The sequence below is a fragment of the Sceloporus undulatus genome, chromosome 2 (genome assembly GCF_019175285.1).
Source record: "Sceloporus undulatus isolate JIND9_A2432 ecotype Alabama chromosome 2, SceUnd_v1.1, whole genome shotgun sequence".
Lineage (NCBI taxonomy): Eukaryota > Metazoa > Chordata > Lepidosauria > Squamata > Phrynosomatidae > Sceloporus > Sceloporus undulatus.
In genome coordinates this window covers 133,188,450-133,211,232 of record NC_056523.1, presented here as the reverse complement: position 1 = coordinate 133,211,232, position 22,783 = coordinate 133,188,450, and the positions used below count along the sequence as shown (strand labels likewise).

General features: G+C 40.8%; 1 pseudogene; it reads right to left on the bottom strand.

Moving 5' to 3' along the window:
- The window catches only part of LOC121921426, a 52,071-nt pseudogene that overhangs the window by 5,361 nt on the left and 23,927 nt on the right, over window positions 1-22,783 (bottom strand).

The following is a 22,783-nucleotide window of genomic DNA, read 5'->3' as shown; positions in this document are numbered from 1 at the left end:
ATGTCTGGTAGTAATGGAGAAGAATGGAACTCCAGAAATGAGATAAGTGGAAGAAAGTGGCATTACCTGATAAGTTATTTCTTTGACTCTCCGCTCATATTTTCTCACTGCTTTGATGGCCTCAACTCCTCGCTTCTGTTCAGCATCAAGCTCATTTTCTAACTCATGCACCTAAACAGAATATTATAATAAAAAGACAAAACTACAACAACACATCTTTTGAAAATTATTATATTAAGAACTGGTTTGGAGGTGCAGTTTTCAAAACATTTCATTCAAGTATCAGTATGGTAACAAAATCATTGCATCTCCAATCAAACTAACAAACTGAAATAATCCAAAGAATAGGGCTTGCTGCCCATTGCTCATGCATACCCTGGCCTCTAGCTTTTGCAGTTGCTTCTTGCCACCTCGCAGTGCCAGCTGTTCTGCTTCATCCAGACGGTGCTGCAAATCCTTCACAGTCTGCTCCAGGTTCTTCTTCATCCTCTCCAGATGGGCGCTGGTATCTTGCTCTTTCTTCAGTTCCTCTGCCATCATGGCTGCCTAGTTAGACAGATCACAAATGGTATCTGTAAATGCCCACCTATCTGTCTTGCTCCCAGTGTTATATTCGATGCTTATCATGGTGTGTCTACAACAATCAATTTACGTAGTTTGTTTTTCTGTGGTTGGTCATTTGGGCCGAGCTCAAGACTTCAGTTTATACACCCTCTCTGAGATAAAATGGATGATTATTTTTGCTTTATTTTTTATGTGCAGAATGTACGTGCATGTTTTATTTTCGTGTGTGCTGCAGTATCCAAAGGGACTTTGTAGCACTGTGCATGTTGTAGCATAAACTTTCATAGACTTGGTCTTTTCTTCAGATGCATGAGTAAACCAAGTCTACAAAAGGTTATACTACTTCTTTCCCACAGTTAGTCTCAAAGGTGCTGCAAGATCCCTTTGCATACTGATAACTCAGACTAAAATGGCTATGTCTCTGTGTGCTGCAGTAATATCTGTACCCTGTCCAGCTAGCTAAAGAGTAGTGAATCTTTGGTTCATCAGATGTTATGGGGCAACTGTTCCCACAGTGCCTTACCATTGGCCATAGTGAATGTGATTCATGGGAGTTGTATGCAAAAAATTCTGGAGAAACAGCCTTTCTGCTCTTGTGCTTACTGCACTAATGCAGAAGTAGAAAAATACAAAGACCATCTTCTTTCATTCATCTCTAAAAGAGATGGAATTTCTTACACAGATGGAATTTCTTACACAAACAAACAGGTACAGTATGAGATCAAGCCAGAATCCATTAATTAAAAGTAGGATCACTTCCAAGTGTGGTTAGAGGCATTCTTAACTACAAGAGTTTGATAACAAATGATGAAAGGCCATGTAGATTAGGGATATAGCAACTCTTTGTGTATAAGCTTTCCTTCAAAGCCATATTGCCAGATATACCTGTGAGGACTAATCTCCTTCCTGTCTTATTTATATGCCCTGGGACAAGTAAGATCATCTGGAAAAAACACCTGCAACCACAAGAGAGAATCTGGGGAAATAGACAAGCAGCAACATTGTTGGGAGGAATTGTTCCTCACTTCCTTCCCTAAGTGGTAGACATTAGAGGTTTGCCAGAGCAAAGGGTAAATTTTAGCTACAAAACTATAAATCAACTAGATAAAACTTGTTAAGTATTGGTGTATAATGCACAAAAAGAATTTCCAAATATCTTTCCTAGTGACAATTATCTTTCCTCTTTGTACAATTCTGAAGCTCAGTTTAGACAGACAAGAAACTTTATGCATGTTTGTCTACAAAGCCATTGTGTGAAAGATATGTAAGCTACCTCATATGTAGCTTTGATAATTTACATCATGTGATCATAAACTTGCCAAGTACAAGATGAACATTGCATGAATGGCTTGTCAGATAGGCCCACCAGTGTCTGGCTGCACTTCCAAGTACCTGACTCTAAGCAGGGACACTTACATCTGTAATGGCCTTTTTGGCTTTTTCTTCAGCATTCCGTGCCTCCTGAATGGCATCATCAATCTCCCCCTGGAACTGAGCAAGATCCGTCTCCAACTTCTTCTTTGTATTGACAAAGCTTGTGTTCTGTGGGCACATATGACAATATAGTTACCTCCAGTGTCATCCCCTAACTATATGGCAGCATCAGTTCATTGCTACACAATCAAGTGTAGAAAGGTGCCCTATTATATTTCCAATGGGATAGCTCAGTGGACAGGATCTGCTTATGACTCAGGCTATCTGGGAAGGCTGGACAATGACTCTAATCCCCAAAGAGACTGGACAGTTAACTCTGATAACTCATAATAAAAGAGGAAGGCCAAAATCCCTAACTATTTGCTCTGTAAAGCATCTTTCTGTAGTAAATCTTCTTTCCATGACACTTCATGGCTGTGATGGTGCAGCTGATCTTGAGGGCATGATGGACAGCAGGGTTTTAGCAGCAGAGTGGCCGTTCGGTGCTATGGTTCTGTACCTGGGAGTGTAGGAGCTGCACACGCTCACTGGCATCCGTCAGCTCTTGTTCACATACTTTGCGAGCACGCTCAGTCTGCTCCAGAGCTGCTCGCATCTCCTCCAGCTCAGTCGTCATTAGGGTGTTCCTGCGCTCTACCATCGCCAGTTGCTCCTTTAAGTCTTCATTACCTCTCAGAGCATCATCCAGATGAAGCTGGGAATCCTATAGTATGCATAAATACTTTTCACCTCAAAGATTCTTATCCTCCATCATAACACAATAACTAAAATGGCTGATTTAAAAAACAAACAAACCGTGGCCCAAGACCGATGGGTGTGAAGCGGCGTGGCAGTGCCGGTTCTAGGGTTTGGGAGCGTGCACCAACCACATGCTCCCAAACCCTAGTCTGTATGGATGCCGCCATCACGGCAGCCTCCCGTCCACATGGGGTCCGCCATGATGATGCAAGCATGGTGCCATGTGTATACGTCGGGGTGCCACGCTTGCATCATTGACATGCCATACTTCACTAATGGTGCAATCATGGCGGCACCCATGCGTGCCAAAAAGAACCTGGTTTTCCCAGCTTCTTTTTGGTGCGGAGGGTGCCTGCATGGTTTGGTTGCTGCAGGCTCCCTCGAGAGCTAAAACAAGATGGCTTCAGACCACCTTTTTGGGGTGGTCTGTCAAGCCCCCAAGTCTTTTTTGAGGGTTTTAAAGATAAACCCTTCCAACAAAATCAGGCAGTTTATAAACCATTGATCATAACTCTTGCATAAAAAAATCTCACAGCTTTATTTAAAAACATACTGAGCATCACAGTGTTAACATCTTCCTAGCTATTTGACACATATTTTAATATTTCATCTGAACACTGAGCTTAGAAATGGGAACTCGAGATCCAAATTCCCAGACAAATAAAGCTTAAGCCAGTCTGTCTCAGCCTAGTGGCCTTGGATAAGCCAATCTTTCTCAGCCTAGTCGCCTGTTACAGGAACGGTTTCTATTGACTTGTTTTATTTAAAAGATGTAAAAAAATATAACCCTTCAGTAAAACTATCAGAACAACATAACATAAGCATGATAAAACAGTATCAGCATGATATTAACGGATTGTTAGACTACTTAAGTTCCTTGGATGAAGGGTGGAGGCGGTGGGGCACAGGTCCTACACAAATGTTCAATTGTTTAAATGTATTCTTTGAACAATAGCATTTAAGACAGCATTTTACATCCCTCAAAAGAATTTTTTTTAAAAGCATTGGATGGTTCAAAAAACAGACATTGCCGTACTGGTTCTAGGCCAAATATATTTTCCCTTGGCAATGTGGATCAGCTCAAGCAATTTTCACAAGCAACTTTCACACTTTCCCATTTCTCCCCAATCATCAGTTACTAATGTTTTTCATTGTTTATACCAACAGCTTTAAGAGAACCAGACACTGATTTAATTTCAAATTTCTGTGCCATGGTTGCCACAAAATGCTATCCCCATTATCCAGCTGCCATTTTGATTGTTTGTCATAATTGAGCTGTTTGACACTAACTCCTTGATCCACTAGAGAAATGGGGTTTATACTGGCATTATGCTATCAGGATTCTAAGTGACTCTTCAAACTTCAGCCCCATGCTTACAATCACCATTTGCTCTAGTTTTCCAAAAGTGGGAGCCTATTGAAGTGTCCACTGAATACTTCCTTAATACCTCCCCTGCATATTTTCCTACCCCAGTGCTTCTCAGTTATTTTCTGTCATGCCCCCCTAGGAAGAAGAAAACATTTCGCGCCCCCTGTGCGACTGTAAATAGTATCATTTGTCTATAAAATTGTTATAAGTACACCTCTGCATAACACTGTATCCTGAGCCTCGCGCCCCCCTTTACGGAGCCTCGCGCCCCCCCGGGGGACCCGCCCCACTATTTGAGAAGTACTGTCCTACCCTATCAATATTTGGCTGCAGCCCTGGAGGTTGTCACTTTCCACTACCTCACATTTCTCACATTGTTTCTTAAAATGTGCTCCTGCATCACATAAAATAAATCATAAGAGTGCAATCACAATCCCTTGAAAGAGAGGTGATTGAGATATTGGAAGAGGAAGAGGGTGGGAGTTTGGCAGATGCGAGGGGGAAAGTGGGAGAGAGATTGTTAAATTGGAGTGGGGAGGAGGGGAATTGAGAGATCAGAAGCAGGAATCAGTTTAGCAGACTGCACTCTTATTGTTATTTTTACAATCTCTGATGGGGGAGTGCAACTGTACAATTACAAGAAAAAACAGTGTGGGAGAAATATGGGAGGGTAAAACTGGCAACTTCTAGTGTTACTATTGATTTCCTTCCCCTTCCACAGAAATAAAGTGAAAAGGCTCAAGACTGAGACACTGCCTTGAGAATCACACTCACCATGTGCCCAAAACACATCCTCCTGGAACCACCTCAACCCTAAATAGGGATATGTGTGAAAGCTGTCTTTTGCACCAGGATAAAGGAACAGAATAATACCATAATAGGGCTGGCAAACAGGACCCCCCCCCCTTTTTTTTTAAAGCAAAATCCCTGGAATTATATCAGAAGCAAAGTGAAACATAAGCAAGACCCCTCCTTCCCACTGTTGTCTAAATTCTGTTCCACTATAAAACTAGACTAAAAAGCCCCTTATGTTTTACAAACTGAGCAAGGCTAAGCCTAGTGTTATGTTTTATTGCCCTAATTACAGCTGTATAAATTTATGACAAAGATCGAACAGTGCTTAACAGAAACAAGTCTACACAACCAAGATAAACAAAAAGCATATCATTCATTTTCTGCTATTTTGTTCCAGAAGATAAAATTGACAAACTGGTGTTTTACTTTCACCATCATGGTTGAAGGCTTTTGCTAAGCTTGTTCTTTTTGTTGGCTTAAAACAAAAACAAACAAACAAAATGTTGAGGTCTTTACAGTATTTTATGGCACTGTACATTCCATTTGTGATTTGTCAAAAACAGTAAAACAGCAGTTCTATAACAATTTTTAGCATACCATTTATTACTTTGGACAGCAGGTTCGGGCCCTCCATATGTTGCTGGACTGTAAGCATCATCCTCCCTGCCTATTTACACTGTTGTCTGATGGGAGATAATGTCTAACAATATTTGCAAGGTTTCAAGTTCCCCACCCCAGCTACAGAAGTTAGGATTGACCCTCTCCTCTATTCAGTTACATAATGAATCAGGCTAATGGTTACAAGGCTTAAAGAATTAATATGATTAGACTGACCTTCAGTTGTCCTTGAATATTCCTTAAGTGTTTTTGTGTCTCTGCAGATTGGCGGTTGGCATGGCTCAACTGGATTTCCATTTCATTCAGATCCCCTTCCATTTTTTTCTTAAGCCGCAAGGCATCATTCCTGCTTCTGATTTCGGCATCCAATGTACTCTGCATGGTATCCACCATTCTCTGGTGATTCCTCTTCAGTTGTTCAATTTCCTCATCTTTCTCTGCAACTTTCCTATCAATTTCAGACTTCACTTGGTTCAGTTCCAGCTGGATGCGCAGGATTTTCCCCTCTTCATGTTCCAAAGAGCCCTGAGTCAATCAAACAAAATTACATATTTCAGTTCTGTTTTTCCATTAGAAAATATGCAAAACAATTTAAACTATGAATATAGGCAAATTCAGAATTCTTGTCCTTTCTCTGCAGAGAAATATATTCTCAAAATACAATCAATATAGAACTTTCATGGGGGATGAGTGAGATATTGTTACTGTTTCTGAGTTGAAACAAGGAAATATTAGAAAAGGTCATCAACACAATGTATAAGATGGAAACTCCCAAAATGTTGTGACTCATCAGGATGAAGCAGAGGAAAAGATTCAAAGTGAGGCCATTCCACCACTCTGTTCAGACCACCAGCTGTCTTTATTTAATTGTCTTTCTGAACTGCTGCCATTCCAGCTAGTTTTTAATAAGAATCTATACCATTTAAACTAGTGCCTACGTTTGCTTTTCCTCCTTTTCCCTCATCTCATTTTCCTTTGTATCATACTCCTGCTGGATGAGAGGACTACCCTTTGGAGGTGGGGGTTGTTTTTTCTTCATTTCTGTTGAAGAGCAGGGTCAAAAAACTTTAAACAAATTAATAAGTACTAAAACATTATATAATCCCAAAGCATTCATATTCCTACCCTCATAATGATTTTGTTTAAACATCTTGAAATAACAGTCCTACATCAGAATCTATCTGAACAAAAAAAAAAAACCCACAGATAAATGAACAAAAACAGATTTTATATCAAAATAAAATAAATAAAAATCTGATGTCTCCACAACAGAGGAAACTGAAAGGTTCATCACAACTCCGGTGCCTCTTAGGGATTATTCAGATACCATTTGCATTAATCTACTGGTGGCTTTCTGAGTGGTTGTTATCACTTTTCTTTCTGTTATCCAGATTACAATCTGCTGATTATAGGCTCTTCCACATCATTTTCTCCCCCCCCCCCCAGCAATTGTTGTTGTTTTGTTAAACTGATTTTAAAAATAAATGGATATTTTCCAGGTACACTGACATAGTATAGGACAACACATTTGGCTTCATTTGTTGTTGTATGTTCATGATACAGTTTGTGATGTTGTGATGTTGATGTGAGCATGACTAATTGCTTCCTAATTATTTCCTTTCCAATTTGTTTCTGCCTCCAGTTGTACTTGTGGCTTGGGAACTTCATTTTCTCCCTCTATTTATCCTAGAAAATTCCTTTTTTATTTTGACTTTTAAGTCTGGCTGAGACCCAAGTAGCCCAGTGGTGGAATATCAATGTCTGTTCATATACTTATGCTGGTTGCCTATAATGTGGAAACTATTCTCTGCTTCTTCCCTAGCACACAACAGCTGCTGGGGGCCCTGAGCACAGCTCCATTCCCGGGCCATTGAGTGGCCATCTCAACAGTCATAGTCCTGCTGCTCTTGTAAACATAGGGAAGAAGGTACTCTGCTCCAGTGTGCAGCTGATCCTTCTACCTGGGTGGTCAAAGACAGCTTTGCACACTTATACATCCCTTTGCACACTTATACAGCAGAAGATGCTGCTGTTCACTTAAAACAGCCCTGTCTGGAAGCATCTTTAGATGCTCACTCAGTCCTCATCCTCCTGCACCTTCCAGAAAATGCAGTTAATTTTTGTCTTTTGAGTTGGCTGCCCTGAGGATGTTTAACCAAGTTAATGGGAAGTCAAATGTTTTCATGGCTGGCATCCATAGATTTTTGTGGGTTTTTCGGGCTATGTGGCCATGTTTTAGAAGAGTTTCTTCCTAACGTTTCACCAGCATCTGTGGATGGAATCTTGAAGATGCCAGCCACAGATGCTGGTGAAACGTCAGGAAGAAACCCTTCTAGAACATGGCCACATAGCCCGAAAAACCCACACAAAACAAGCTAATGGCCCTTCTCAGCTCAACCATGCATTCTATTTTTAGCCAGGAGATGGCACTACAAATCCAAGACTTCAGTTGAGCAGCAGTGGTTACTTCAACTGTGTAAATTAATTCACATGAGCTCTGACAGAGCCTATCATTTCAGGCAAGAGACTGTGCAAAATATTCATAGAAGCTGGGCTGTGTTGCTCTGTGTGTAGCATTGAGCAGCCTCTGGAGGGCAGAAACACTCCATTTATAAGAGCTCCAATTAACAACGTTTCTGAAAAGTGCATATTCACCTCTGCTTCCTCCAAAGCTGCCTGGAGGTCTGACTTCTCTTGTTCAACCTGCTTCTTTGCTTTCTCTAATTCATGATTGCTTTTGCCAGCTTCAGCTATCTGCTCAGTCAGGTCAGAAATTTCCTCTGAAGAAAGCAAGCAAATATTTATAGTTAATTTCATCATTATAAATATGTCTAACACAGCAGCGTCATTAAAGTACAATTGCACACTGACAGCTTGTGGACCAGAGAGACTTCTCAACTGACTTTAAAGTGTGTGTTTTTTGGGGGAACATATATGACTTATTGTGAGGTGCTATGACCAGGCTACATTGTACAATCTAAGATACAAAAGGCATAACCACTGACATAAGTACCCAAGACAGAGTCTGAACATCACTGTGGATGTGGGTGAAACAATTTTTTACAGTTGGCTCTCCTTATACGTGAATTTTTTATACACAGATTCAAGCATCCACAGCTTGAAAATATTCCAAAAAATTATAAATTTCAAGTATCAAACCTTGATTTTTCCATTTTATATAAGGGACACCATTTTGCTATGCCATGGGACTTGAGCATACATGGATTTTGTTATTCATGGGGGTTCCTGGAACCAAACCCCAGCGGATAACAAGGGTCCACTGTACTAAATTGATCTAAAAAAATTCTGACGGTGCTGTTTGGTCCTTGATAGCATGTTGTAGTAGAGTGTGGACTACAACCCTGGAAATAAGGATTTGATTCTTTGCTCAGCTTTGGAAACTCACTAGATGACCTTGGGTGAGTTACACAATCTCAGCCACAGAAAACTTAACTTAATGCTAGAGTCATCATGTGATATGTGAACATTCTTTAGATTACTGTTTTCAATAAGAAAGAAGGTCTTCTGTACCATTGGACTGGAAAGTATACCAGATAAATACATGTTTCACTATTCTGAAGAAGAGATGTTAAAGACTGGGCATGGAGGGAAAGGGAGTTAGGAAGAATGTCTCCCCCCCACACTTCACCCCCAAATATACCCCCACCACCACCAGGGTGAAGATGGCTCTGTTTTAAAGCTGCAAATGCAACAAGTACGGTTTTTACATCAGGAACTAGCAAGCATTTATGTGTGGGAAAAAGAAGCTTACGTTGCAGGTTTTTGTTCTCTCGCCTGACAGTCTCGAGCTGGTCCAACACCTCCTCATAGGCATTCTTCATTTTGAAGATTTCAGTACTCTGAGATCGTGACTCCTTCTGGGAGGACTCTAGTTCAGCCTGACACTCCTGGTACTTCTGCTTCCATTCTGCTAGTACCTAAATAATGCATGTTTATATAGCATAGAAACACAGCACATTTAGATGTGTGAAAGTGGGAAGAATTAGGTGCTAGCACAGAATATTTGTCTGAGTTCACCTCATGCAAAAGGAAGCCTTTACAACAATTCTCTCCCAAACCAATGGCACTAATTGCCTTCTACTCAACAAGAAAAAGACACCTTATCAAAGTTCTTCTGCCTTTTGTCCAGGGCTGCACAGGCTGCATTGGACCTCTCCACATCAATCATAAGGTCATCAACTTCTCCTTGCAGTCTTTGCTTTGTCTTCTCTAGCGAAGCACACTTAGAGTTGACTGCTTCGATCTGTTCTTCAGATTCTTGAAGACGCTGAGCCAGTTTCTTCCTGAAAGGCAAAAAACCCAATCCAAATTAAGTGTATTTTCCAAACAGCCTTAGGCTACAATTTGGGAAGGAGTGGTCAAGAAGCCTGGATAGATGTCAGACTCTAGCATAATGATGGTGGTGGCGGTGGTGATGATGGGAGACAAATAGAAAGGTGTGCAGGCAGGACAGAGTGTGAAAGTAAGGGTTGTGCATCTAGGAGCAAGACTGCTAGAGAAACAGTGTGAGAGAACCAACAGCCAAGGAAGGCAGAGGAATGGTGCAAGGGCAGGTTACTGGACTACAAAGGGCTTTGAGAACAATTCAGTTTTAATGTAAAACAACAGAAACTAAGTAACAGCAACTACAGCTCAAAACCAGAAAAAGAGAGTTTGGAGTCAAAACCCAAAAGGTCATCCCTCCAACTGATAGGTCATTTCTTGACACCTCCAATCATTTCTTCCCCAGTACATACTTGGCTTCTTCTAATTCCTCAGTACGTTGAATGGCATCTGTTTCATACTTGGTTCTCCACTGTGCAACCTCACTGTTGGCCTTGGACAGGGCACGCTGGAGTTCACTCTTGGTTTCTTGCTCCTCTTCAAACTGTTCCCGGAGCAAGTCACAGTCATGGCGAGCAGATTGCAATGCATGAGCCAGAGCATTCTTTGCCTGAGGATTCAGAAATTAATTGTAAATGTGATCACACTGGTAGCATAATGTGCAGTCTGTTTTTATTGACTATTTGATATCTAGTCTGTCCATGATGCCACATAAGGCATCTGGGGATTGGAGATTTGTTCAGCAACTCTTTCCTAAGGAGGTCTTTTCCTTCAGGCATTGATTTGTATACCAACTTGAAAAGTTTCAGTTATCTCCGTTCTTAATGGAGTGTATATGTGCCTTCAAATTGCCTGTTGTCTTATGGTAAATTTCATAGGTTTTTCTTAGGCAAGGAACACTCAGAAGTGGTTTTGCTAGCTCCTTCCGGATGCTGCTTAACAGGGATCAGGTGCCTTTGAGGCCCCTAGCTAATCAAATATTATTGGCATTGCTTTTTGAGAATTCTTCTCTCTCTCTTTTATTATCTTCAGTTTATTATTATCTTTTATTATCTCACCACAGTGAATTTTATAGGGTAATTCTATTCAGTGAAAATATAATTCTACAGTTGACCATTATTGCAGCCCTTTTAACCAGAGGGGCAGAATTTGCAACAGCGTCTACTTTACTTTTGCTAGTTGTATGAATTGCCCTATCCATATTTATAATTTGTCCTTGAATAACTATCAGTCCATATCAGATATCCATATCAGAAATTGGATGTGATTGTTTTATTGCCTCTTTCCACTACTGTTTAGTTCTTCTGCCAATTTCCATCTGGACTTTTCCTCCCTCAGATACTAAATATTATACAATAAGAGAAAAATCACCTTGTTTTCTTCCTCTAGCTGCCTCTTGAGCTCCTCTGTCTGCTGGGTGAATGCTTGTTTACCTCTGATCAACTGAGAAATCAAGGATTCTTTTTCTTCAAGCTGCCGAGAAAATTCACCTGATGGAAAAATATCCACATAGATGAATAGGCTGTGAATGGTAGGTATGATCATCTATGGTACATGACTTTCCAAAATTTTTCCCATCTATGTCCCATATCATTTGAAAAAAAATATTGGTATTATTTTATATAGTTTAAATTTTCAAATATTATGTATTCAGATTTGGATCTTTGTTGCCTTACTTCTTCTCCACTCTGGAGAAAATGGGCATATTTCATTTATTTTTACGACATATACAGGTTGAATATCCTTATTCAAAATGCTTGAGGCCAGAAGCATTTCAGAGTTGGGATTTTTTGGGGGGAGGGGGTGGGATATATAAGTAATGTAGTAGGCACCTGTACTGTATTTGGAAGGCTGCAGAGAGACATGTGGCTGGAGAGAGATGGAAGGATCTGTGAAGTGGTAGGTGGATAACTGCCATTTTACCAAACCTCAGTCTCTCTGTAGCTGCGTGTCTTTTTGCCACCAGCCACCCGCTTCTACTATCAAGGAGGTTACAATCCTCCTCTTGTTCATATCTCTCCAGCCTTGCATCTCATTTGTTCACTACTTATGTTGTGTATGAGACATAAGGCTAGAGACTGACCAAGGACTTGAAAAACAAATGAACAGGAGTGCAGCTGCTAGCTCGATGGCAAAAGCGGATCACTGGTAGCAAAAAGTTTCAGATTTTGTAGTGGTGTCACTAGGTTTGGTGTTCCACCATGAACCTCCTGGGTACAGATGGGGAGAAGAGTCTCATCCCAGGTAACCCAGCATCCTGGTGCCACTGTCCCATCCCCACAAACCAAGACAGCAAAGATAGGAAGCTTCCCTGAGCAAGATCAGTGTTTTTATTATGAAGGATCTCCACCCTCAAGGAAAAAGGAAGTCACACCCACCAGAAGACAATGGCAGAAAGGAGCCAAACAGATCAAGAGGCCGCAGAAGGGAGGATCAGATACTATCAGATCAGATATTATCTAAGACACATATCCAACTCTGCATTAAGCTGCAGTAAACAGAAATAGATGAGACAATAAAGAATGTCCTAAGAGGCTGTTTCTTCACTATCTGGTAGAAACCACTTTTTGGGTCAAATTTCAATTTGGATAAGGTCTTGGGGCTTACTTTCCAAAAAAAGCTATGGTCACAGGACAGGGCCAGGAGAAAATAGGCATGGGCAAAGCAAAGTAGTAGAGCCAGATATAATATTTACCAATATGAACACTCTTCCACTAAGATTCAAAGTGAAAATGGTGAGTTTAGGGTTTGAGTCTATGTCTGCTCAGGTGTAAATCCAGTGCAATAGTTTTCCTGCCTGCAAAGCACAGCTCAGTTTTGTGCTACATCTTTCCTGCTGGCAAAGCTAAGCTCAGTTCTAAGCAACGTATTAAAATGCACTCTTATCTCTCATCACAGATTGGAGATAACAGTAGAAGAGGATGATCCCTGCAAGCCACATCAGGTTCACAGCAGAGCTGTCACTAGGGCTGTGTGGGAGGTGCAAACCACACCAGGTGACACCCTAAGGACGGGTGACACTACTGCTCCCCAAACATCTGCCTTTGGGCAGAAACAAGCTGTGGAGTTTGCCTGCATCCCTTCAAAATTCTGAAGAGACTGTGTGAGTGGAGAAAGGTTTAGTGGGAGGAGAAAGGAGAGGGCCCCAGGTTTTTGTTTTTTAAAAAAATAAAATAAAATTAAAATGTTTACATTTTTAATTTTAAAAACAATATTTTTAAAATTAATTTCTAATTTTTTTACATTTTCTTTAAAAACAAATCTTACCAAATTTTCATGTTAATCACGTGAAAATATGTATACATAAATACATTTAGGCTGTGCATATGATATTATAATTTTGCTAGTTGTTTTATTTCACAACTATTACCATTACAGTCAGATAATTTCCACTTTGAGCATATTCATGGAAACACAAAGTAGATATATTTTAAATATATAAATGTCAGGATAAATGATTTTTTTTAGTTTGAAAGTGGCCAAACTCACCATTTTCAGTGTGCAACCGTGCTTTGTGTGTGTTCAGATCATTGATCAGCCTCACATGCTCTTCATCTTTTGTCTTGATTTCACTGAATTGGTCTTCAAGGGTTCGGCACATCTTTTCCAGATTATTCTTTGTAAAAAATAATAATAATTTAAATTAAAAGTCTTATTTTTAATTATAGGCACACCTCAGTTAACAAAACATCTGACAAAGAAGCTTCTTTTTAGAAAGTCTTTTTATGCTCCCAGTTCCTCTCTCCTCCTTATTCTCTAGCTGGAATTTTTTTAGTAGCAACAACACTGGGATGATGATGAAGGAGGAAACACAGACCTTTGATATTGGGTTGCAGTAGTGTGTCTGCAACAGACAAAGCAATAATGTTTGAGTCAGGAAAGAATGAGATTCTATTGTAGTCGATCCCTCCGTAGCTGTGCCTATCTGCAACAGGCAATGTAAAGGACAACTGTCTCCAGAATCCCTTACTGAGCATGTGTGACCAGCAAAACATGAAGAAGAGGGGAGGACATTTAAGGCTGTCTCAGCAGCTTCCCCCAAAATGTTAAAAAAGCACAAATCTATAAGTCAGGCCACCAAATGGAAATCATAAGAAAAGTGGAATTAACTTTCAAATGATCTCTAGAAGGTTCAAAATGTTTTTGTTTATTTACACAACGCATACTTGACTTGGTTGTTTCATTTCTCATGCAGATATTGTTTTGAATAAAAAGTTCACTGGAACGTATTCAACTGTTCTTCTTTTTTGTAGTGCATGAATCTGTTCCTGTTCTTTTGGCATTATTTCTGCTTCTTGTACCATTTTTTTCTGTTAACAAAAGAATACCCAGAAGCACAGCTTCTGCCTTAATGGAGATAGAATCATAGAGTTGGAAGAGACCACAAGGACTATCCAGTCCAATCCCCTGCCATGCAGGAAAACACAATTAAAGCCCTCCCAACAGATGTCATCCAGCCTCTGTTTAAAAACCTCCAAAGAAGGAGACACCACCATTTTCTGAGGCAGCATATTCACAGTCAAATAGCTCTTACTGTCAGGAAGTTCTTCCTAACATTTAGGTGGAATCTCTTTTCCTATAGCTTGAATCCACTGTTCCATGTCCTAGTCTCTGGAGCAGTAGAAAACAAACTTTCTCCATCCTGAATATGACATCCTTTCAAATACTGAAACATGGCTATTATGTCACCTCTTAACCATCTCTTCCAGAGACTAAACATTCTCTGCCCCCTAAGCCTCTCCTCATAGGGCATGGTTTCCAGACCTTTCATTAGTCTGATCTCCCTCCCATGGACATGCTCCAGCGTCCTTTTTGAATTGTGGTTCCGAGAACTGGACACAATATTCCAGGTGAGGTCTGATCAAAGTAGAATAGAGTGGTGCTATTTCTTCCTTCCATCTAGACATTATATGTCTATTGATGCAGCCTAGAATCACATTGTCTTTTTAGCTGCCACATCACTCATGTTCAACTTGTGGTCTACTAAGGATCCTAGATCTCTTTCATATGTACTTTTGTCAAGCCAGGTGTCACCCATATTATATCTCTGCATTTTATTTCAGTCTAAATATAGTACTTTATATTTTTCCTTGTTGAAATTTATTTTGTTAGGTATGTGTATGTGTCTTCTAGTCACCTGTCAATTTATGGTGACCCCATGAATTTTCTAGGGTTTTCTTAGACAAGGAATATTCAGAGGTGGTTTTGCCAGTTTGTCGTCGGCGTATAGCCTACAGCACCTGTTATTATTAGAGTGGGTCTCCTATTCAAGAACTAACCAGGGCTGACCCGCCTAGCTTCCAGATCAGACAGGATTGGGTGCTTTTTGTGTGGATTTTTGGGCTATGTGGCCATGTTCTGAGAAAGTTTTTTCCTGAGTGCGCCAGCATTCTCTGAAATATGCCGCCACAGATGCTGGTGAAACTCAGGAAGAAACTCTTCTGAGAACATGGCCACATAGCCTGAACCCCCCCCCCCCAAAAAAAAAAAAAACTATGGTGCTGGCCATGAAAGATTGACTCACATAGGATTGGGTGCCTTTACGATAGGTATAGCTGGAATCAAATATTACAGAATGCAGTAAATTTTAACAGTAATGTTGAAATTCAACTCTCTACCTTGGCCTTGGAGACAGACTCCATATTGCTAGCAAGATCATCAATTCCATTTTCAGCTCACTTTTTTCCTTCTCCAGCTTCTGCTTGATACGCTGAAGGTTATCAATTTGTTCTCCAAGTTCACTGCACTATCTGCAGTTTCTTGCGCAGAGCAGCTGTGTGGCTTCATGAGAGGGTGGCCTCTTCAAAGGTCCGACGCATTTTCTGGAATCTGCCTCACGTTCTTGTTCATCTCAATCTGGGCTGCTGTTGCCACACAGCCTCTTCCAGGCGCTCACTGATCTCTTCAAGTTCTGGAGAGATCAGCCGTTGCTTCTCTGCTTTGGCCCAGATGCCCGCTCAGCCTCAATCTCTTCCTCCAGTTCTTCCTGCGGGCCTTTTGGAAATAAAATAAATTCATTCTAGATTTGAGAGAGTGATTATGATTTATATGCAAATTTAATTGTACTTGAACATAAATCAGATTTTAGGTGAGGCACTAAATGTAGCAAAAGTGATTTATTAAGATCAGAGGGTACAATGCCAGCAAAGAAATTCCACCAATACAATTCAATTAAAAAATAAACTAATGCAAATCAATTTATTTTAGAAACGTAAAAGAAAATTCCATTTTCCTGAGAAATACATATGATTAAAACAGTTTGAGTGTTAGAACTTCTTACTTGGGCCAGAACAGACAGGCCAAATAAAGCTGCTCAGACCACTTTGGAGATAGGCGTTTAAATATGCATGCATCCTAAGAGGCTGGATGCGCAGAAAAGCCATGCTTCAGGCCTCTTAAGATCGTGTGTCATTTAAAAGCATAGCTCCAAAGTGACCTGAAGCAACTTTATGTTGGCCTGTCCGTTCAGCACATAGTTAAGAACTTCCTCAGCAATTTAATAAATCAGTCTGTACCAGGCACATAGTCTTTAAAGAGGATGGCCTCACCTGGAGCCATAATGCAGCCTGTCAAAAGATGTTTTGTCCAGGTTCTCATACTAACTGGTATGTGTTTAAATTTTGAATAAGAGAATAATTTGATTAAAAATTAAAATACATGGGGTTGGTTGGCCTGATAGTAAACTATGGCCCCATACAGACAGGCCAAAATAAAGCTGCTTCGGGCACTTTGGAGGTATGCGTTTAAATGTGCATGCATACTAAGGAGTCCGGAAGCTGTGCAAAGCCACGATCCCATCTAAGGACGGGAGCGCAGCTTTGGCGCAGCTTCTGGAATTTTAGTAACGCATGCATCATTTAAACAGTATACCTCCAAAGTGACCCGAAGCAGTCTTATTTTGGCCTGTCTGTGTAGGGCCTAAAATACCGTATATATACTTGCTATAAGTCAACCTCATGTAAAGTCAAGGACAGGTTTGGGGACCAAAATTAGATTTTTGGTGACCATGGATAAGTCGGGTGAAACTTAGGGGTGTGTAACAGGATCAAAAGAATGAAGCAAAGAAAAACAATGTCAAAGAACTTACAAAATTCATCAGGCATAACTGTGCCCACCAAAGTTTGGATGGATGGAGAGGTTAGAGAGGGGTCAGCACTTCCAGGACAGATAATAATCTTGCCTTTACCAGGAGAATGTCCTGTTCTTATAACTGTTAAAGTACTGTCTTACATTGACCCATGGATAAGCGACTCAGATTTTTTGCATATTTGACCAAATTTCAGACTATACATGAGTATATACAGTATCCAAGACATAAAGTGTATAGTATCTATGTTATTACTGTAACTCCTTGATCTTTTCTGTAGTTGAGAGCTTTGAGCTGTTCACCTCAATTTTTCCTTGTAGCTGACTGATTCAAACTCTTTCCTGTGAACAAGAAAAATTCAAATTAAGTTAAGAAATATGGAAAGAAACAGTTAAGGGGAACCAATCAATAAAAGGCTAAATGCATAAAAGTAAAATTTTAGCAGTGTACTTTCTTTAATTTGTCATCCATTGCTGCTTGTCATTTTCCAGATCCATGACAGTTCTTGAGACATCTTAAACCCCTCCAGCTTCCTCTTAGCTCTCTCGAGATCCATACGAAGTTTTTTCTCTTGCTCCAGGGAGCCTTCACAGCTAAAACAAAACATGCATTTGAAGAGCAGGTATGGTATAAAGTTACTTTTTCAAGGAAAACACTGTGTTGAAAATCATGAAACATTAGTTTTGAAAGGCCTCAGAGCAATAGATGCCCTTTAGGCTCAATTCAGACCCTATGCCCAGGTGAGGAGAGGTATCACAAACATTCACGTCAAACATTACAGAAAAACAGTGGTTCTCCAAGCTAGAAGAACACTGGAAGTTAATTACACACCTTATTTATTTCCCTGTTATGGAACTGGAAGGAGACGCTTGGAGCCACGCGTGACCTAGAAAAAACGAATTTTATCCGCAAGCAAATCGTCCTCAAAAGGGCCCCGTTCCATCCCCCAGTCCCAAGCTGTCCCCATTCAGGTGCTGAGGGATGCCATTTTCCTGGTTGGAAGGAAGACTTCTGACCAGAACATTTAACACTCCTCCGCACTGAATGGGACAAAACTTGGCACCCAGGGGATGGAACAAGGCCCTTTGGAGGACGATTTGCAGTGAGAGATAAATCCAATTTTTTCCAGGTCGCGCAAGCCCGACCTCCCACAGGGCCCAAAATGGGGAAAAAAGGTGTGTGATAAACTCACTGTCAGATTTCCCAATCCAGTGTCCTTCAGATGCATCACATCACACATTCTTTCATCCCAGTTACAGAGTTGTGACATAATACAATCATTTTCAGGTGAGCTGCCTTGCCTACAAATAGTTCCTTCAGGAACACTATAAATTCTGATTATTTCAAGAATACCATAAATTATGTCCTTCGACAAAAAGATAATTGCTGGGTGGCACAATTCATTGCTGAAAGTAATTTGAATGCTTAAAGCTCACTGTGCAATGGAGAGAAAAATGACATGCCTCTTCATGTAGGGCCCAAGAACAGGATATATATACAGGATATTTGACCTCTAGAATTTTGCCTAGCCTGAGGAGGCCCAAAGCATGGTTCAGGCTGGGAAGAACCTGTTGAGTGCCCCATCATCCTCTGTACCATTGCAGAGGCAAGAAATCACTTGATTGTTATTTTCTGTTTATCCTCAGTACCTGTGTGTCTACTTTGTCTCTTGTGGGGTAGGAATTTGTGTTTTTGCACTCCTATTTGCAAGTAGCAATATGGGAACGTACATATTAAAAACCAAATGAAGCCACTTAACAATTTCAAAAAAAATCAAAATGTTCACAGTTGCTAGTTGCTATTAGTAGCTCTTATGACTCAGGATCAGCAAGAGTCAACCATCATATATTTCTTAATAGAAGACTATTATCCATTAGTTATAGTGTGACATCTCACTTCCTAATCATGAAAATTATTATTATTTATTTTATTTTATTATTATTATATTTGCTTAATCACTTGGAATCCAAGCGGATTACAACAATAAAAGAGGATACAGTTAAAATTCAAAACCATTATCCCTCCCCCCAGTATAAAACATACTATACTAAAAAGTAATTAAACCAGACAGATATTAAAACAGAGTATAAAATCACAGTTAAAATCAATGGAAGATTTGTAAAAAAAAAAATGACTTGAATCCAAAAATAAGTGAGCAAAAGAAGATTTCCTGTTCCCCTCTCTCTGCTATAGTTGCCATGTTTCCTCAAAACCCCTGGGAGAGCCTCTTGAACTAGTGGGCATAAAGGAGAACCACCCTGGTCATGAAGGGAGCTTCACCTTGTTTCAAGCAATAGCCTTGCCTCAAACAGCCTTCCATCCTTGGAGATTACCGCATATCGTTCTCGAACGTTCTGCACGTAATGTGATGAGAATGTTCCTGGAAGGATATTACCGCATTGAGTAAACTGGAACGTGATCAGAACGTGATTGGAACACATTTTACCGTACAGACGCTTCCTTTTTCTGAAACGTTCCCAGAACGTTTTGCTGTATTACGTTTTGTGGGCTGTGTACTGATGACGTCCACTCAGTGGTTGGACAGCTCGGGAGAGGGAGGAAAGAGGAAAAAGGGAGGCTTGGGCATGGAGCTCGCCTCTCCTGAGTCCCTCCGCTTACTGAAATCCCACCTCCCTCCCCATAGGAATCAATCCAAAAACGAGTTTAAAAGGAGCAGAGAGCCCTATGGGTCTTCACCTGGGGAGGCAGAGGTTGCCTGGCTAGGGGAGTCCTGCCATCTCTCTTCTCCCCTCTTTCCCCTAGGAATAATCCAAAAACGGAGTTTAAAATCTCTCCCAGATGCAGACCCAAAGGGCTCTCCTCTGCTCCTTTAAACTCAGTTTTTGGATTGATTTCTATGGGGAAGGGAGGTGGGGGATTTCAGTAAGCCTAGGGACTCTGGCCGGGAGAGTGCTTCTCAGCTCACTGAGAAGTCTTCCCTCCGAAGATTCCTTTGGGAGGGAAGGAAGGCAAGCGCCCCCCCCCCCAGCTTGTCTTTCCTCGAAGGGAGTCCGAGGATTCTCTTGAGGGAAGGAAGGCAAGCCCTATAAAACGTTGGGGGCTTCATATGCTGGCATATGTTTGGAAGAAATAGGATAAAACCTATGTAAATTGATGGGCCAAGGCAGAGTCCCCTCTGGCAGCCTGGCTTTAAGGGAGCTCCACGGAGGTCCCTTCAAGCGGGGGAAAGGGAGGGGACTGGACCAAGGGCAAGCCCCGGCAGCCATTGCAGCTTTTAAAAACCGGTTAGAAAAGAAGAGTCCTCTGGCTGTCATCCCATTTCCCCTTTTGGCAGCTTGACACCCTTTTGCTCCTGTGTGTGTGTGCATGTAATTGTGTGCCTTCAGGTTGTGAGCTTCCCTCCCCACTTTAACTCTTGTCTGCTCTTTGCTATGGAATTCTGGGAGTTGTTTGCTGCTTTTTTGTGGTGCTCCAAACAGAGGAGCTTTTGTGGGTTCCCTCCTGGAGGGAAGGAGGAAAGGTCCTGGGCATCCTGCCTCCTGCATTGTGACAGCACAGGAGCCCCACTGGACATGACACTAGAGGCCCCCGCAGAAGCAGCCAGACCCTCTCCTCCTCTTCTCTCGCTCTGGTCCTCTTTCCTCTCTCTTTCTCTTCTCTTTTCCCTGTTCATTCCTCTTCTCTTTCCTTGTCCCACCTGTCCTCTCCATGTGTTTTTTGTTTTACTATGAAGTTTTTTTCCTTCCCTTCCCTCCCTCCTTCTTCCCCCCCTCTCTCTCTCTCTCTCACACACACCACTTCCCTCACTGCAGTCGCTGGCCTGCCTGCCTCCCTGCCTGTCATTCTTTCAACCAATCAGGAGACGGAGGAATGAGAGAACGGATTTGAGAATGGATAAGAATACAGCACAGACCTCTGTTGGAACGTTCTCATCACATTACAGCTCTCTGGGAACACATTCAATCTGTACCCTCCTGGAACACATTTGGAACACATTTAGAACGTTCTCAGAACCCGATTGGAACACATACGTGCGGTATTCTTAAATGTGTTCCGTTCTCATCACGTTCTGAGAATGTTCTCAGAATGTCTCCCTTGACATTCCAGAGAGCATTTTGATTAGGGCAGAGGCAGGCAACTATAGCAGGGAGCAGGAGACATAAAACTCCCCTTCCAAGAACCTTCTTCCATTTACTATCCTAGGAACCAAGCTAATATATATATCTGCTGTTAAAACAATTAGAATGAAAGGACAAAAATATCAGCTTACATTGCCAACTGTTGTTGACCTGGCCCAACAAACAGAAAGGGCAGCAGTGGGACTCACCCTTCTCTAGCTAGTAAAATGAAACATCACATTGTGTTAACCCTGTGCGCACACTAGTTTCTTAATTATTTGGAGCAGTTGATGCTACAAAGATCTAATATATAAGAAATCCAGTACAGTGAAAATTCAGCAAATTCAAAATGAATTACAATCAGCAACTGCAGAGCTGTAATGCAGGTATACAAAAGTATATAAGCAGATTTCACTTCTCCCACCAGATGTTTTTCCCCTCTCTCAACAAATTAATCTGAAATGTTTACTCATCACTAGCTATTATCTTACATCATCCACTTGCTGTTCAAGCTTAGATTTTGTTTTGGACAGAGTGTTGACTTTGTCTTCTTCAGCCTGGAGGTCATCTAAGGTCTGCTGGTGAGCCTCTTGGAGGGTTTTCTTCTCTTTGGAGAGTTTGGATATGTTTTCATCTAAAGCCGCCATTTCCTCTGTAAGATTTTTAACCTAGGAAACAATAAATAACAAGTGAGACCACCAACCTGCTCGTAGCACAGTAGCTAGCTATACAGACTTCTTAACTTGTGAGTTAAGAAATCACAGATTGATATACAGTTTGAGTCTCCCTTATCCAAAATCTTGGGACCAATTTGGATTTATTTTTATTTTGGATTATGTGCATATACCTAAATTCTCTATTTATATTATCATTTTTTTTCTTTTAAAAAAATCATTCCCACTGGACTTAAAAGAGTCAACAAAGCAAAATATATATTGTCCCACTCTGTAAAAGAATTGAAACCACATGATTGGCTGAGGATCTCCCAGTGAGCAGCACCAAATATAAATCTGCATGCCACATATCTGCATACAACAAACTCCAGTTACTGTAACATACTCATACTGAGTCAGTAACACTTTTTCAAGAATTTACTAAAGTTATTTGCCTGTCTCTATTGGCCTGAGATTTTCCCCCCCTACATATTCTCTTATGAAAAATATTTAACTGTGAGGTTTCATAATAGTATAATATAACACTTCAGTTTCTTCACCTTGTTTTCTGTTGCATGCTTCTCCTTCTCTACTTTGGCCAATGTTAGTTCTAAATCATCAATATCTTTTTTCAGTTCTGAGCACTCATCTTCAAGCTTCCGCTTTTTTGCTGTCAATTCAGCATTCATCTCCTCCTCATCCTCCAACCTTTCAGTTAGTTCTTTTATTTTTGCTTCGAGCTGAATCTTGCTTTTGATGAGACCCTCACATCTTTCTTCAGCATCTGCTAAATTTTCAGTTTCCTGTTGTAAAAAAAGAGAAAGCCAGACTTTTGTTATTATTATTCATAACAATCAGAGCTATATACCACCACTGAAATTGTCTATAATATGGAGAAAATATGGCAAGATGTTCTTTTCTTTTCTGACTCATCTGTAAAATATCTATAAATGGATACAAGCTACAAGAAAAGAGATTCCACCTTATAATTAAGAGGCATCTTAATGTAAGGCTGTACAGCAGTGGAACACACTCCCTCAGAGAGTGGTGGAGTCTCCTTCTTTGGAGGTCTTTAAACAAAGGCTGGAAGGCCATCTGTTGG